General features: G+C 46.7%; 1 long non-coding RNA gene across 1 annotated transcript in view; it reads right to left on the bottom strand.

The window, feature by feature from the left end:
- Positions 1 to 4,161: 4,161 nt before the first annotated feature.
- Positions 4,162 to 15,000, bottom strand: part of LOC110592767 — a 37,102-nt gene continuing 26,263 nt past the window's right edge. The window contains exons 2-3 of the long non-coding RNA XR_002481127.1: positions 9,743 to 9,820; positions 4,162 to 4,271 (exon numbers count right to left, since the gene is read on the bottom strand). This is a non-coding gene — a long non-coding RNA (uncharacterized LOC110592767). The remainder of the gene's footprint in view (positions 4,272 to 9,742; positions 9,821 to 15,000) is intronic.

The following is a 15,000-nucleotide window of genomic DNA, read 5'->3' as shown; positions in this document are numbered from 1 at the left end:
AGGGTTTTTCAATGAGGAAAGGATCATCTTTTCAATATATTGTGTGGAAAAAACGAACTTTGAATTTTACCTCGGGCGCCTGGGTGGCTCAGTTGGTTAAGCGACTGCCCTCGGCTCAGGTCATGATCCTGGAGTCCCGGGATTGAGTCCCACGTCGGGCTCCCTGCTCAGCAGGGAGTCTGCCTCTCTCTCTGACCCTCCCCCCTCTCATGCTCTCTATCTCATTCTCTCTCTCAAATAAATAAATAAAAATCTTTAAAAAAAAAAAGAATTTTACCTCATGGGAAGCACAATGATTAAACTTGAAATAGATCATTTGACCTAGATTTAATAACAACCACAATAAACCTACAAAAAAAGAAGAAGATGAAGAAGAAATATCTACCACCATGGAGTAGGCAAACGTTTCTTAAACAAAACCCACAAAAACTCACAAACGGTTAGAAAAATGGATGGAGGGGCGCCTGGGTGGCTCAGTCATTAAGCATCTGCCTTCGGCTCAGGTCATGATCTCGGGGTCCTGTGATGGAGTCCCACATTGGGCTCCCTGCTCAGCGGGAAGCCTGCTTCTCCCTCTCCCACTCCCCCTGCTTGTGTTCCCTCTCTTGCTGTGTCTCTCTCTGTCAAATAAATAAATAAAATCTTTTAAAAAAATGGATGGAGTGGACTTTATCAAAATTAAAAACTCTTTCTAGAGATATCTTTAAGAAAATAAATAAAGCAAGCCACATACTGAGGGAAATTTTTTACAGTTATATTTCTGACAAAATTCTTGTATCCACAACACTTACAACTTAATAAATAAAACACAAGCCCAAATTTTTTCCATGGGTGTAAGATTAAAGAGACATTTCACAAGAAAAAAAAATATGAATGGCTAATCATCCATGAAACAGGATCCATAGCCTTTGTTAGGGAGACCCAAATTAAACCCCACTGAAATGCCACTTTACATTTGATACAAAGGAGAAAGGAAAGACTGTCTATCAAGTGTTTTCAAGGGTGTGGAACAACTTTAGCTCTCATAGACTGCTGGTGGGGATGGAAGATGGTACATCCACTTAGGGACTCAATTTAGCAATTTCCTAAAAAAGTGAAAAATACACATCATAGGACCCAGACATTCTACCCCTAGGTATTTAGCTAAAAGAAATGATAGCATAAGTCCAACAGAAGAGTCTACATAATGTTCTCGGCAGTTTTATTCATAATAGCCTGCAACCAGAAACATTGCAAATGTCCATCAACAGTTAGATAGATAAGCAAATTGTGATATATTTATCCAATGGAATATTACTAAGGAATAAAAAAAGCATTAACTACTGATACACAGCAACATGGATGAATCTCAAAAACATGATGCCAAAGAAAAGAAGCCAAAGAGCATGACAGTATGATTCTCTTTATCTGAAACTCTAGAAAAAAAAAAACAAGTCAAATCTATGGCGACAGAAAGCTCATCAGTAGTTAGCTGGGGCTGGGGTTTGAATGAAATTGATTGGGAAGGTCACATATATATTGATCATGGTGGTGGTTGCATGGGTATAAACATTTGTCAAAAATCATTAAACTTTATACTTGGAGTGGATGCATTTGTTTTACATAAATTTTACTTCAGTAAAATTGATTTTTAAATATGCAATATAAATCTCAAGCTAATAAAAAGAAATTCAATTTTACCAATGAGAAACGGAGGTACAGAGGGGTTGCTTAAATGCACAAGGTCACAGAGCTAAGAAGTGCTGAACCAGGACTGAAAATGTCATTTGTCTCTCTTGAAAGCCCACAGTTTTAGTCTGTATGCTATCACTGCCTACTTACATATCTGTCATATAAAAGTAATAATACAGTAATAATACTTCTTACAGCTGTGGAGTTTTAATTTTCCAATTCCTCTCACACTGGGTACTCTTTGGATTCTTACAATAGCTGAGTGAGATGTAGGTGTCACTGTATATACTCACCCATTTTATAGACAAGAAAACTGCAAAGGCCATATTGCTGGCCCAGGGCTAAGGCAGAGCTCAAGGTTTCAAGGGTGGAGGTCTGCTGCCCTTCCAACCAGCCTCCGCCTCCCCCAGTGGACCTGCAGTGTGTGCTGACCTGACCAGGAGCCAGCCCCATGCAGCAAGCGTCATCCCTCGCTCCTGTCACCCCACATGGAGAACGGGGGGACTTGTCTTGTGCCCTCAGCCGCTTCTGATCCTGTGGTCCTCACTGTGTCTGGCACATGACACCTAAGTCACCCAGGCACTGATTGATGGGTTGACACATTCCCCCAATGCCGGCTTTTGGAGGACTTTATCTTAGAGGGCAAATGATGTGAAGTCACAGAAGAGGTGCAGGTTTTAATTTTTAAAGTATTTCAAAAACACCTTAATTATATAAACAATCCATCTTCCTTAGGGGAGAAAATTCAACTACACAATCAGGAAGAAAACAAGACTCCCCCAAATGTACCCAGAGACACCTATTATTAAACTGTCACAAATGTCGTCCAAACCCCTTCTGTGCATTTATCCAATGTACATAGATAACAAAAGTGATACCCCACTGCACCGTGTTTTTTCTTGGGAGAAAGTTTAACGGGACAGAGACAGAGAAGGGGAGACGGGGTGGGAGAGGTGGGGAGCGGCGGGGAGAAGGAGGGAAAGAGTATACAGAACTGGAGAAACCGCCCCTCCCGCCTCCTTCAACCGCTCCTGCAAATGGAACACTCTGCCCGCCTAAAATTTGAAATAAAATGGGAGTGAGAGACAAGAGCAACAGGGGCACCCAAAGAAGGAAAAACGTCTTGGAGGAGAGGACATTTGGAAAATGGTCAGACTTTCCAATATTTATACTATTTGCTCTTTTTACACCAAAAATCTGTTTAGGAATTATTTGTTGACTTCTATAAAAGAAACAAAAGGATGGGGCGCCTGGGTGGCTCAGTCGTTAAGCATCTGCCTTCAGCTCAGGTCATGATCCCGGGGTCCTGGGATCGAGCCCCGCATCGGGCTCCCTGCTCAGCAGGAAGCCTGCTTCTCCCTCTCCCACTCCCCCTGCTTGTGTGCCCTCTTTCGCTGTGTCTCTCTCTGTCAAATAAATAAAATCTTAAAAAAAAAAAAATTAAAAAAAAAAAAAGAAACAAAAGGAAAAGGAAGGCGAGATGCTTTTGCAGGTGGCCATCCCTTCCGCCCGGGAGGCTCTAGAGGGCCAGGTCCCCACCGGCCTCTGGGGCCCCAGGGCTGCAGTCACGTGCCCAGACCTGGGCTCTGATCCAGTGGGTCCCCAGCACCCCTGAGCAAGCTCCTCGGGCGTTTCAGCTTAGAGACCCTTTGCTGGGCTCCCTGTCGTCGAAGTGTTTGCAGCCATGTGGATGGAGAAACGAAGGGAACTAGGGGTGTTGGGTGTCCTCAGAAATTCCGGGGAGAGTGGGTCTCCTGGACTTTCCCCTTCCCTGAAACTGGTTCCTTGGGGACAGTCACTGTGTTTTTTTTCTTTTCTTGTTCTGTTACCTTAAAACAAACAAGTGAGGGGCGTCTGGGGGGTTCAGTCAGTTGAGCGTCTGACTCTTGGTTTTGGCTCAGGTCCTGGTCTCATGGTTCATGGAATCGAGCCCTGTGTCGGGCTCCGGGCTCAGCGGGAGTCTGCTTGGATGTTCTCTCCCTCCTCCCCTTTCCCCACTCACACTCTCTCTCTGTGTCAAATAAATAAATCTTAAAAAAAAACCCAACAAGTAAATGGCAAAACAAAATTCTTGAGGAGGAACAGAAGGGCTGTGTAAAGGGCAGATTTCAGTTGAGGCTGGTCACACATGGATCTTATGATTCAGTGTGTTTCTACTCGAGACTCCAAAGTAAGCTTCAGGAAGGCTTTAGAGTCTTGTTTAGCAGGCCAGGCAACCGGGTCAGCTACAGTTTTAGAAATGTAGACAAACACAAAGTTGTTGGAATAGACTCTTTCTTCATTTGTTTTTTTTTTTTAAAGATTTTATTTATTTATTTGAGAGAGAGAGAATGAGAGACAGAGAGCACGAGAGGGAAGAGGGCAGAGGGAGAAGCAGACCCCCTGCTGAGCAGGGAGCCCGATGCGGGACTCGATCCAGGGACTCCAGGATCATGACCTGAGCCGAAGGCAGTCGCTTAACCAACTGAGCCACCCAGGCGCCCCTCTTTCTTCATTTGTATAACAAACATTCCTTGAGGGCCTCCTCTGAACCCCTGAAGGAAACAGACGTGGTTCCGGCCTCCATGCTGCACGCAGTCCCGGGAAAGAAGCACAAGAACCTGAGTGACACAGAACAGACTGTTGAGGGATCAGCAGAATTCGTGTGGGGTTTCAATCCAGGGCAGCATGCCCCAGGGGTGAGTGAGTGACTCCCATGAGCTCTCCCGGCAGGTCAGGAGCAGAACCCACATCCCAGCATCTCTGACAGCTCCTTGTGTGCCCAACCTTGAGCCCTACTTGACTGGGAGCTCTGGCAGGCAGCCTTGCATCTGGCTTGGCTCCATCTCTTGCACGGTCCTAATCAGAGAGGTTAGGTAGTCTTGTTTTAATGATTTGCTTAGTTATTACTAAGGCCTTTGCACGCGAGGTGTGGTCCCCGGGCCAGCAGACTCAGTATCACCTGAGAGGCAGTTAGAAATGCAGAATCTCAGGCTCCACCCCTAAACCACTGAGTGAGAACCTGCATTTTAGCCAAATCCTCGGGTAATGTGTGTTGGCGTTAATGTTTGAAAGCCCTGGGTCAGGGCCAATCAATGCACTTGGTGTCCTCTTTCCTGGGAGCTAGGCATAAGGAAAACAAAGTAGACTCCTCGGTTTAGGACAGTGGTTCTCAACAGGGGGTTGCCTCCCCAGGGGATACTTTTGGTTATCACAAGATGGGAAGGGGTACTGGTGTCTAGTGGGCAGAGGACAGGGATACTGCTTACAATGCACAGGGCAACCTGTACAGCAAAGAAGCTTCTAGCCCCAAATGTCAACTGCACCAAAGTTGAGAAACCCCAGTTTAGGATTAAAAGATCAACGGGCCAAGCTGGAGGGTGTCTCTGAGCTCTGCCATCATGCCCCGAGGTCACAGATCTTAGTTGTCTGCTGCCCACAGATGGATAGAGGGGACAGCGAGCTGGCGTCAAGAAAGAGCTCTGTGGTCCAACAGATTGGATTAGAATCCAGCTTGGCCACTCACTTGCTGGATGACAATTAACACTGAGCCTTGTCCCCCTTTCTACATAATAGGGACAATACCCAATTCAGAGGACAATGCAGTGCGGCAGAGAAAGACCCAGTCTCTCCAGCCAGAGATACGAGGCTATCGCCTCTGTTCCAGCCCTTGTTGAACCTGAATGCTCCCATCTGTAGAATGGGACTGAATCTCCTTCTCCTAAGGGAGATTTGGGGTGATTATGATGTATCAGTGTGGGTTTATCAATTGTAAAAATGTACCACTCTGGTGGGGGATGTAGACAGTAGTGAAGGTTTGGCGGGTTTGGTTTCACTCAGTTTTGCTAAGAACTTAAAACTGCTCTAAAAAATAAAGTCTATTAAAAAAAAGAAATATTCTATAAAACATTTAGTAAAGTACACAGGGGCACAGACTATCACTCAATAAATGTTACCTATTGTTGTGACTAAAATTATTGACAGGACTAAGTGAGATTTTCTATGCACAGCTGCGTGCCTGGAATATATGAGGAACACAATGAATACGAGTTGATTGAATGAGGGAACGAGTGCAGGAGGTGATGAGGAGGTAGTAGGGAAGAAAGAATAGAAGTTAGGGAAATGAGGCATCCTGGTTCTGTTGGGTTTTGCCAGGGCATCATCCCAGGAGCTCTGTGGACAGATATCAGGATTGCTCCCTGGTTAAAACAACCCGCCCTTCCTCATTGGATGGAAGTTCCCAGGAGCTTAAAATGGCAAGTGGCAGACTTGTGTATCTTTGGGCATACCCACATGTGTGTGGCCCCCAAGTGTTTGAACCACCTGCCAGAGCCCTAAGATCAGTTCTGGGGGTGCAGCCCTCACAGTTACGTGCGTTCAGACAGCCCTGGTCAGTGGTGGCGGTGAGTTCAGAGCAGGAAGGACTCCCATGGAGAGGCACAGGGGGTGGGCAAATTCCAGGGGGCACAGCTGGCTCAGCAGCTCAAAGGTGGAGCCTGGAAGCACATGCCAAAACTGGGTATTAGCTCAGGGGGCTCTGGGGCTGCAGGGTCTGCCATCTTTCCCTCTCCACATTTCAGACTTGACATTTAGGGACATCATATTTAGTCCTTCACAGTAGTCATGATGAACTTAAAAGGGGCTCCCGTCTCCTGTGTGACTTGGAGCAAGCCTTTCTAGCTGCCCAGTTGAACCCCCCCACTATTGTGGGAGGCCTGAGACCACAGGGGCAAAGGGCTCCCTGAAGGCCAGACTGCTGGCCCTGTACCATGCCTGCCACGACTTCACACACTCTCCTACTCCCAACTGTCCTCAAAGCTCCTTAAACTTCTTCATTGTGTATTTTGGTAAGAATCTAATTATATGCAAACAGCTGTCTTTCTGGAACCGTAGTGGACTCTCCTGATCTTCTCTTTTCTAAATGTGTTGCACGCCCAAGTTAACATCAGCTGGGTGGGTATGCCACCGGACGATTCGCCCGCCTGCTGCGTGCCATGGGACTGTCTCTGCTAGAATGTGCCTGGGCCATATTTAGGCAGCCCAAATCCTGCGTGATCCATGGGATGGTGTCCATAGAGGAAATACACTGTGGCAGAGAAACTTGGGGACCATCAATCATTCCAAAATCACCTTTTTGGAAAAAGAAAAGTGCTTGTCAGTGCTGAGGACATTCATGGTCTGCTTTGGTAATAAGATGCTGTGAAGGACTGAGTTGTGTCCACCAGGAGGAGATGTTGAAGTCCCACCCCCTGGTGCCTGTGAATGTGACCTTCTTTGCAAATCCCGTCTTACCAGATGTTAAAGTCATACTGGAGTAGGGGGGGATCCAAACTGATGTGACCAGTTTCCCTACAAGAAGAGAAGAGCCACAGAGAGGCACTGAGCATAGACATGGTGAAGAGAAGGCCATGTGAAGACACAGAGACACCCAGAGGGAAGACCTCATGAACGGAGATTCCAGAGGTGAAGTAAGCCTTGGGAAGAGTCATTCCAAACAAGGGCTGGGAGGACACTGAGAACACAAGGCCTATACACTTCTCCAGTTTCAATTTTGGGAACACCATGGACTTCTGACTTTTCTCAATTGTGACTTGACCTCATTTGCACCTCCAACTTGTACCTCACCCACCTCCTGGAACACATCCTTCTACTTTGGACGGCACCTGAGATAATGCAGCATCTGCTAGCGAAATAGCCAATCATGTGCTACACAGTCAGTCAAACTCTGCCAGCACTGGTCAGAATTCCTTCAAAACAAGTTATGTAAGCTGGTGGGTTTTGCCTTTATAATCCTGCATTCCTCGTTTGCAATTCAGAATGTAATTTCAATTTCTGTGCACTCTGTGGCTCCCGGATTGCAGCCTCTGGATGGCAGGAGACAGGACCATCTTCTTACTAGCCCAGGGCACTTCCTTGATAGAACCCAATCACTTTTAGGTGATTTACAGCCTCTTCTTCTTGGTCAACAGTGGCCATGTGGAAGCAGAGGCAGAGATTGGGGTGACGCTGCCACAAGCCAAGGGATGCTTGGGGCTGCCAGAAGCTTAAATATGCAAGGATGGCTCCTCCTCTAGAAGCTCCTAAGAAGCATGGCCCAGCTGACACTTCGATTTTGGACCGCTAGGCTTTAGAACTCTGAGAGAATAAATTTGTTGCTTAAGCCATCTAGCCTATGGTATTGTAGTATGGCACCACGAGTGGATTAAGGTAGACTCAAAGATGCAAAGTGTTTTTGAGAGGATTGAGTTCTACCAAGGAACTGCCCTGGGCTAAGAAGAAGATGGTCCTAACTCCTGCCATCCAGAGGTTGGTCCATGTGAGCACAGCTGGACCAGGGATGACCCACTGCTGCTGAACAGCAGAGCTGACTGAACCAGTCTCTTTCTGGGTTGGGATAACACCCATGGCCACTCATCTCCTTCTTCATCTTGGCAAGATAAAGTCCAGGTTCTGGAGCCTATTGGGCCAGGCCCTCTGAGCCCCACCCTTGCCTTTTGTTCTCTGCTCCAACCATGCTGAGCCCCGTGCCCTCCCTGGCAGGCCATGCACTTTTCCTTCTGACCGTTGCCTGGAATGCCTTTCCTTCTACTTCTCATGTCTTTCATGAACTTTACCTTTCAAACCAGAACAAACGATTCTCAGTGATGGCTAACATCACAACAAGGGAGGAAACCACCATTATGCGCTTTCTGAGGGAAACACGCAATACTCCTGGTGAAGCAGTCTTTGCAAAAAAACAAAACAAAACAGAATCAAACCAGAAGCTGACAAAAGCTCTAATTCTAACTACCAATTTGACAGAAAAAAAAAAAAAAAAAAGCTTCTGAATCCACAGGGCTTCGATTAGCAAAACCCAGATAATGGGAAACTCTCTAGGACAAATTACATGGATGAGTTCTTCAATAAAGCACTTGTAAGGGGGAAAGCCAGATGGAGAAGCCACCTACCAATTATGATGCACAGAACTTATTTGGAGCTCAAGTCAAACTGTAAAAGTTTTAAAAATGTATGACAAGTGAAGAAATGTAAACTTTGACTGGACATTTGATGATCATGGGACTATTGTAAATTCTTGCTCATGAATATGCCCCAAGATTTGAAACACCCCTGTGGACCCCTGAAATCCAACTCTGACAAGCAGCCTCCCCACCCCGGGTGAGCTCAGGACCACGAGCTGATTGTGCTGGGATGTGCATTGATTAGAACATAATGGTTATCTGGGGGGAAAAGGAGTTCCTAACTTTGGGAAATACATGCTGACATATTTACAGATGAACTGATATCCTGTCTCTAACCAGGGGAGGTAGCTGAGGGACAAGCAACAGGATCTTCTCAAGTGGGTTTCCTGCTTATCTCACGAGGCTGTCACCGAGAGCTTCTCCTTGTCCTGCACGGCTGGGAGACGGGTGGCCCACTTGACTCTCCATCGCCACCACCCTTGAGGGCCAGTGGAGTGGCAGACAGACTTCACTTCCTGCCATCTGCCTCTGGCCATATTTTATTTTCCATTGCCGGCCACCTCTCTCCTCTCTACTGGATTTTGAGGACACAGACACAATTCAAACAACTGAACTCAACTTGGCTGCATTAATAAGTAATGAAGGGCAGCATCCAGACTGAGGACTAAAAATGGAAAATGGAAGGGATGAGACCAACACGACAGATACGCTCTGAACCTGTTTTAAAAACCATTCGGGGTGCTGGGCTTCACAGTCACACCCAACCTGCTTCCGTCTGGGGCTGCATTAATGGCACTTGACCAGCTCTTCTTCCAGCTCCTCGGCCTCCAACCGCTCCTCCCCTTCCTCCATCACCTTGCTGTGGAAGCCAACTACTGAGTTGCTTGATTATTTCTTCTTTCTGGGAGCCAAGGCTGTCAGCCCAATCGGGGTGTGTGTGTGTGTGTGTGTGAACCCATTTGGCTTCAGGGTAACTTCCAGGTCTAGGTGACATGAGACATGAAATTAGCTGTCTTCTAGATTAGATTTCACAAAAGCAAGGGCTTGGAGTTTTGTGCAAAGGTGGCAGAGGTGGAACTAAGCGATGATGCCTTTGGGGGACAGAGAAGAATCCCAGCTACCCCCATGCTTACCCTTGCATGGTGTGTCATAACTACCATCAAAGCAGACATCTGGTTGTAGTCCTGTGGTTTTGACAGGCAGGACATAACCTGGAAGAGATGTAGATAGGTTAAAGTGGTTTCCCAGGAATGACCAAGAATTCACTTTCCTTTGGCTGTCCTGTTAACCTAAGTGTTCCATGAATAGCTTTCTTGCTTACCAAAAATGGTTATAATAAAACTCAGGAGAAGTAAGATACTCTGTATGAGGACAGGGCTCACGGTCCTTGTTAGTGAGCGTGGAAATGCAAGAAGCAAAAGATGCAAGAAACAGAACCCAGGATTTGGAGTGAGAAAACAGCAAAGGCCTCATTTTATCACTTACAAGCCTGGAACAACTCTCTTAGTCTTTGCTCAATTTCCTCACTTGCAATGAGGTTGCTGTCGCTGGTTTATCATGCTGTCGAGAAGAAACAGCAATATAAATTACGGTGTCTTATACACTCTAAAGTCTTTGTCATCACCACCATCATCAATCCTGTTGCCGTCACCACCGTCAACTGCACCCTTGCTCTTCCTTCTGTGTGGTCATTCACACTGTCATCTGCATTGTGACCAGCTTTGGAGATAATTGTCAGCATCACCATCATTACCTTGTCCCTTTTCAGTACTTGCTCCAGTCATCTCTATCATCATTGTCCTTGTCACCACTGCCTTCCTCATCATCCTCACCATCTTCATCCTCCATCCAACCACCCTAACCAAGGGTGGGTTGGCCTGCAGGTTGGCTCCCTCCTCCCTCCTGAAAGTTTTCCATAAATCAAACGGCCACACAGTGAGGCTTGAAGAGTCCTATTTGTGGTAATTTGTATGGAGTATTGGTTTTTGTAAAAAAAAAAAAAAAAATTCCATTCCTGCTCATGCTGAGTGAAAATAGCCAATCTCAAAAGGCTATATCCTGTATGATTCCATTCATATCACTTTCTCAAAATAGCAAAATTATAAATGTGGAGAACAGAGTAGTGGTTGCTGGGAGTTAGGGAGGAGAGTGGGAATGGTTCTAAAGTTGTGACTGCAGGGAGCTTTGTTCAAGAATTCTGTATCTTGACTGTGACGGTGGTTACACAGATCCACAGGTGAGACACAACTGCATGGAACTACACACACATGCGCATGACAGTGAGTGCCTGTCAAATGGGTGGGACCTGGATATGCTCTGTGGGTTGTGGGAGGGTCACCTCCCTGCTTGTATAAGATATCAGCATCGGGGGAAATGGAAGGGAACTTGGGACCTCATTACACATTTTTTGGAACTTCCCATGAATCTACAATTATTTTGAAAGAAAAAGTTTTGAAAGACACCTTCCGTTCCAGGTCTGCCTCTGACCACTGGGTTCACTCAGGCACTGCTGGGCTCCACTGTCTTGCCCACCACCTCCCTCGGCCTCTTTCATCCAAGACATGGCATTTCTTTTTGGACTTGCTCCTCAGCTCTGTCCTGTTACTTTGCCAAGAGGCAAAGAAAAGAGAATAATGCCTGATTTGGGAGCCCAAAGAAAGTGACCAGGATCTAAGCCAGCCCAGATATGTCACTAACACCCGATCTTCTATGTGCTCAATTCCCTCGTTCTTCAGCTAAATTAGAAGAGCTATCCCCCGTTTTTCCTCCTCCATGTCAAAGATTCTCACTCCCATAAGGTTGAGCAGTGTCAAATTTGTCTTTTCTCATTCCCAGGACAGCTAGCTGAGAAGTAAGAGATAGAAAATCCAAGGTCACCCAACTCTGGATACTAGTCCTCTGTGAAGCTGTTTGGATTTATGCAGAATGCAACCCTGCCGGTCCAAATGGGCCACTGTCCTCCCGTCGATGCCACGGAACTCCTTTCAGATGTACCTGCACGGCAGATGACACTTTATGGCTCCCGTGGGCAGCCTGACTGTGTGTTGCTTGATCAAATTTTAACATAATGTTTGTTTTTTATCTTGGGGAAGGTCAGAAGAAAGCCCCAGTATCTCACTGCCAGGGATTTTGGTTAATTAACCAGCCAGTAGTTCAAACAGGTGAAATGCACAGGGTGAGGCAGGCATGCGGGGGGTGGCCCCATCCTCTGGAGCCACAAGTCTCTGAGATGCTGCAAGCACGCAGTCTGCAGTTCCTCTTGTCCTGTGCTCAGTGCAGAGGCTGGAACTACACGGAAAGAAAAGGGAAAGTCACAGCAGGCAGCATTGGAATAGGGCTCGAAAAGGTGAATTAGCATTGCCTGAGTGGAGAAGGAAGGACCTGGAAAGGAATCCTAAGTAGAAGAATCAGTAGGTTCAAAGCCTTGGAAGTGTGCAAAGTATGGCTCCTTTAAAGAATAGAGAGTAGTTATTCTAGGTGACTGGAGGAAAATCATCTATATAACGGGTGAATTCTATTCATTCATGCATTCTTCTAACACATATTCATTGGCTGAGCAGGGTGCTGGGCACTGGCGGGGGCAGGAAATGGCAAGAGAAAGTGAGGAACCCTATTAAGGGTCAAATCCATAGAGGGACTTGTCTGCTGAGTAGCGGGTTCTGAATCTGCTGCCAGGGCAAAGGGCAATGTGGGAGGGATTTAAGTAAGGATGTGACTTGATTTAGAAAAGATGATATCCAGGTCCACAAAAAGGTGTGTCCAAATGGGGCTGCCGGGACAACTATTTTGGCAAGTTATTTTCACAATTTGAATAACAGGATTCTTGAGCCATGATTCTTATTTGGATTCAACTCTCCACATAAAGCGGTTGTTTTGACGTTAGACACTGGCCAGGGAAAGGGCGGGGTGAAGACGGGTTTTAGAAAGAGCAATTCTTGACCTTGTCCAGCTGTGTTTTTAGTTTGTGAATCTTAATTATTTTTTATTTTGGTATTTTTTAAAGGTGATATACACACATGTTTAAAAAAAATTCAAACAATACAAAAGGGTGTCCAGTGGAAAAAAATCTCTCTCCCATCTCCTTGCAAGAGATTCTATTGAAAAGATGTGCCATGGTTTCTTTAAGGGAACCCTCTAGCCCCACAGACAATCAGGCTCTTTCAGTCTTCTGTCCATGAACAATGGCCACAGTGGTGTGGCTATCCTGGCTCTTCTTGTCTGTCAACCCCAAGTCCTAAAGCAAATGGGTCTAGGGTCTGGGCCACAGAGGTCAGCTGTGAATCCCCGCGGTGGATTCCTCTCCTTCAGGCCCTGAGTCTTCTGATACCTGCCAGGTATTCGCTCCAGGATCCCAGGAGAAGCCCAGGCAGAAGTGGTTTCTATTACTCTTGCTTGGCTCGCTGTGGCTCTGATCCTCCATGGTGTAGGTTGTTAGTCAGCATGGGTGACCTTTCTCAGTGGCACCAGCCTCCCGGGCAGAACTGGGTGGGGGGAATCCTCATTGTTTCCCTCTGCCTCTTACCTTTTGGGCCAAATGAATATACAAATGCCCTGGGTACCTCCTGTGACATTTTACCAAGGCTCGGCACTCCCTCGGATTTGGCAATTTGACATTTGCATTTTCTTCTGCTGCTTCATCTCAGATTGATCAGCCAGATGAAACTCAAGATCGCCGGTCCTGTTTCAATATTTAATCATTTGGCTCAGTCTGGAATGTCAGTAAGCTAAAATAGGAAACTTATTTTCAAAGAGCACTTTGAAGAGGACCTGTTACTTTGCTAAGACTGTCTGTCTTGAGGCACAAAAATAGACATTTTCCCTCCCTCTCGCTCTCTCTTTTTTTTAACCTTTTTAAACCTTTATAGCTTACAGGTTAGCTAGAAGCTATGATCTCTGGGATGTGATTTCTTCACATCACCAAGCTGTCCAGTTCAGTAAAAAGGTCTTGGAGACGTAGTAATGGGCTTTCTGGTGTTTGCATCTGGCCGGCGAGGCCAAGGCAGGCTGGGTCCATAGGACTGCCAACAGCAACAGCATTAGTACATTAACCACTGTGCCAGCCACGGAGGGCATTGCGTGCCTACTACATATCAGATGTGGGAATAAGTGCTTTCCAGACATTATCATATTTAATGTGTGTATTTATTGATTGGAGTATTTATTGATAAGGAGACTGGGGCGTTGGCCAGTTCACATGCCAAGCTGTGCACGGAGTGGGGCAGGAGAACCCCCAGAACCGTGATCCAATAGGCCTCTTGACCAATGGTCTTGACCAGTGATTTTGACTTTTCTCAACAGGGGTGGGGCTGGGAACCAGGGAGATGGCAGAATCCCTACTGATGAGGAATGGCATTTACCAGCCACAGTGAGGGCCCACCTGCATCTGAGAGACTCCACTGGTGCCCAAGAGCAGGGGGGGTTGCCAGTAAAATGAGGCAAATGGGCACTGAGCTGAACAGGTGGACAGGGGACAAAGGAGCATGAGCTTTGGAGGCAGCCACATCCCAGTGGAGTTCTTGTTCAGCCACCTACTGCCCATGTATCTCCTTTGACTATCAGTTTCCTGATCTTTAAAATAGAAATGATTAACCTGGTAATCCTGGGGCTTAGATGCTTTGATGAGCTGAAGTTGCTTGGCATGAGAGCAAGTGAGCTGCAGAGCTGGGAGAGCCAGGGACCTAACCTTCCCTCGATACTAGAGGCCCCACCCCAGATGATGGCTCCATGGTAAACCCAGGAAAAGGCTCAGCACCCAGGCTGACAAATACTCCTTCATAAGAAACATCAGGCACCTCTGCTGTCCTTTGAGTGCAGAGGAAAACTGGCTGCAGCAGAGGACCCTCTCTGGTCGCCAACTCTAGTGAGCCTGGCTGGGTCACCAGAGCTGCGAGAGCCCTCTCTGCTGGTCTAAGCTCTTTTCCTCTGGATCACCAGCCAGTCTCTTCCTGTCTTTCCAAGGAAAAGATGAGCATCTGCTCCCAACCACAAGAAGCCCGGGGAGTAAAGAAGCAATCCAGAAGGGGGCGATTTTAAGAGAGGAAGTGCTTCCAAGTGAGGCTGCCAGGTGAGGGTACAAAAGAAAAAGTTCAAATGCCTTCATCTTGATACGGTAGCCTCTGACCCTCAGAACCGTGATCCAACAGGCCTCTTGGCCAATGATTTTGACTTTTCTTAATGGGGGTGGGGCTGGGAACCAGGGAGAGGGCAGAGAGTTCCACAAAGGGTGGGGAAGGGTCTCTCCCAACTTTAGCGGGCCTTCACCACGGATGGGCAGAACCGCATTCGTCCATCTTTTCCTGGAGGGATAAGCCATCTTTACTCAACTTATTCAGACCACCAACTGTTTGAGAGCCCCCACACCTCTCTGCACCCCTCATCTGTGTAATGAGAA

The sequence above is a fragment of the Neomonachus schauinslandi genome, chromosome 6 (genome assembly GCF_002201575.2).
Source record: "Neomonachus schauinslandi chromosome 6, ASM220157v2, whole genome shotgun sequence".
In the NCBI taxonomy this organism is placed as follows: Eukaryota; Metazoa; Chordata; class Mammalia; order Carnivora; family Phocidae; genus Neomonachus; species Neomonachus schauinslandi.
The sequence above is the reverse complement of the archived record's forward strand: the minus strand, read 5'-3'. Positions and strand labels throughout refer to the sequence as shown.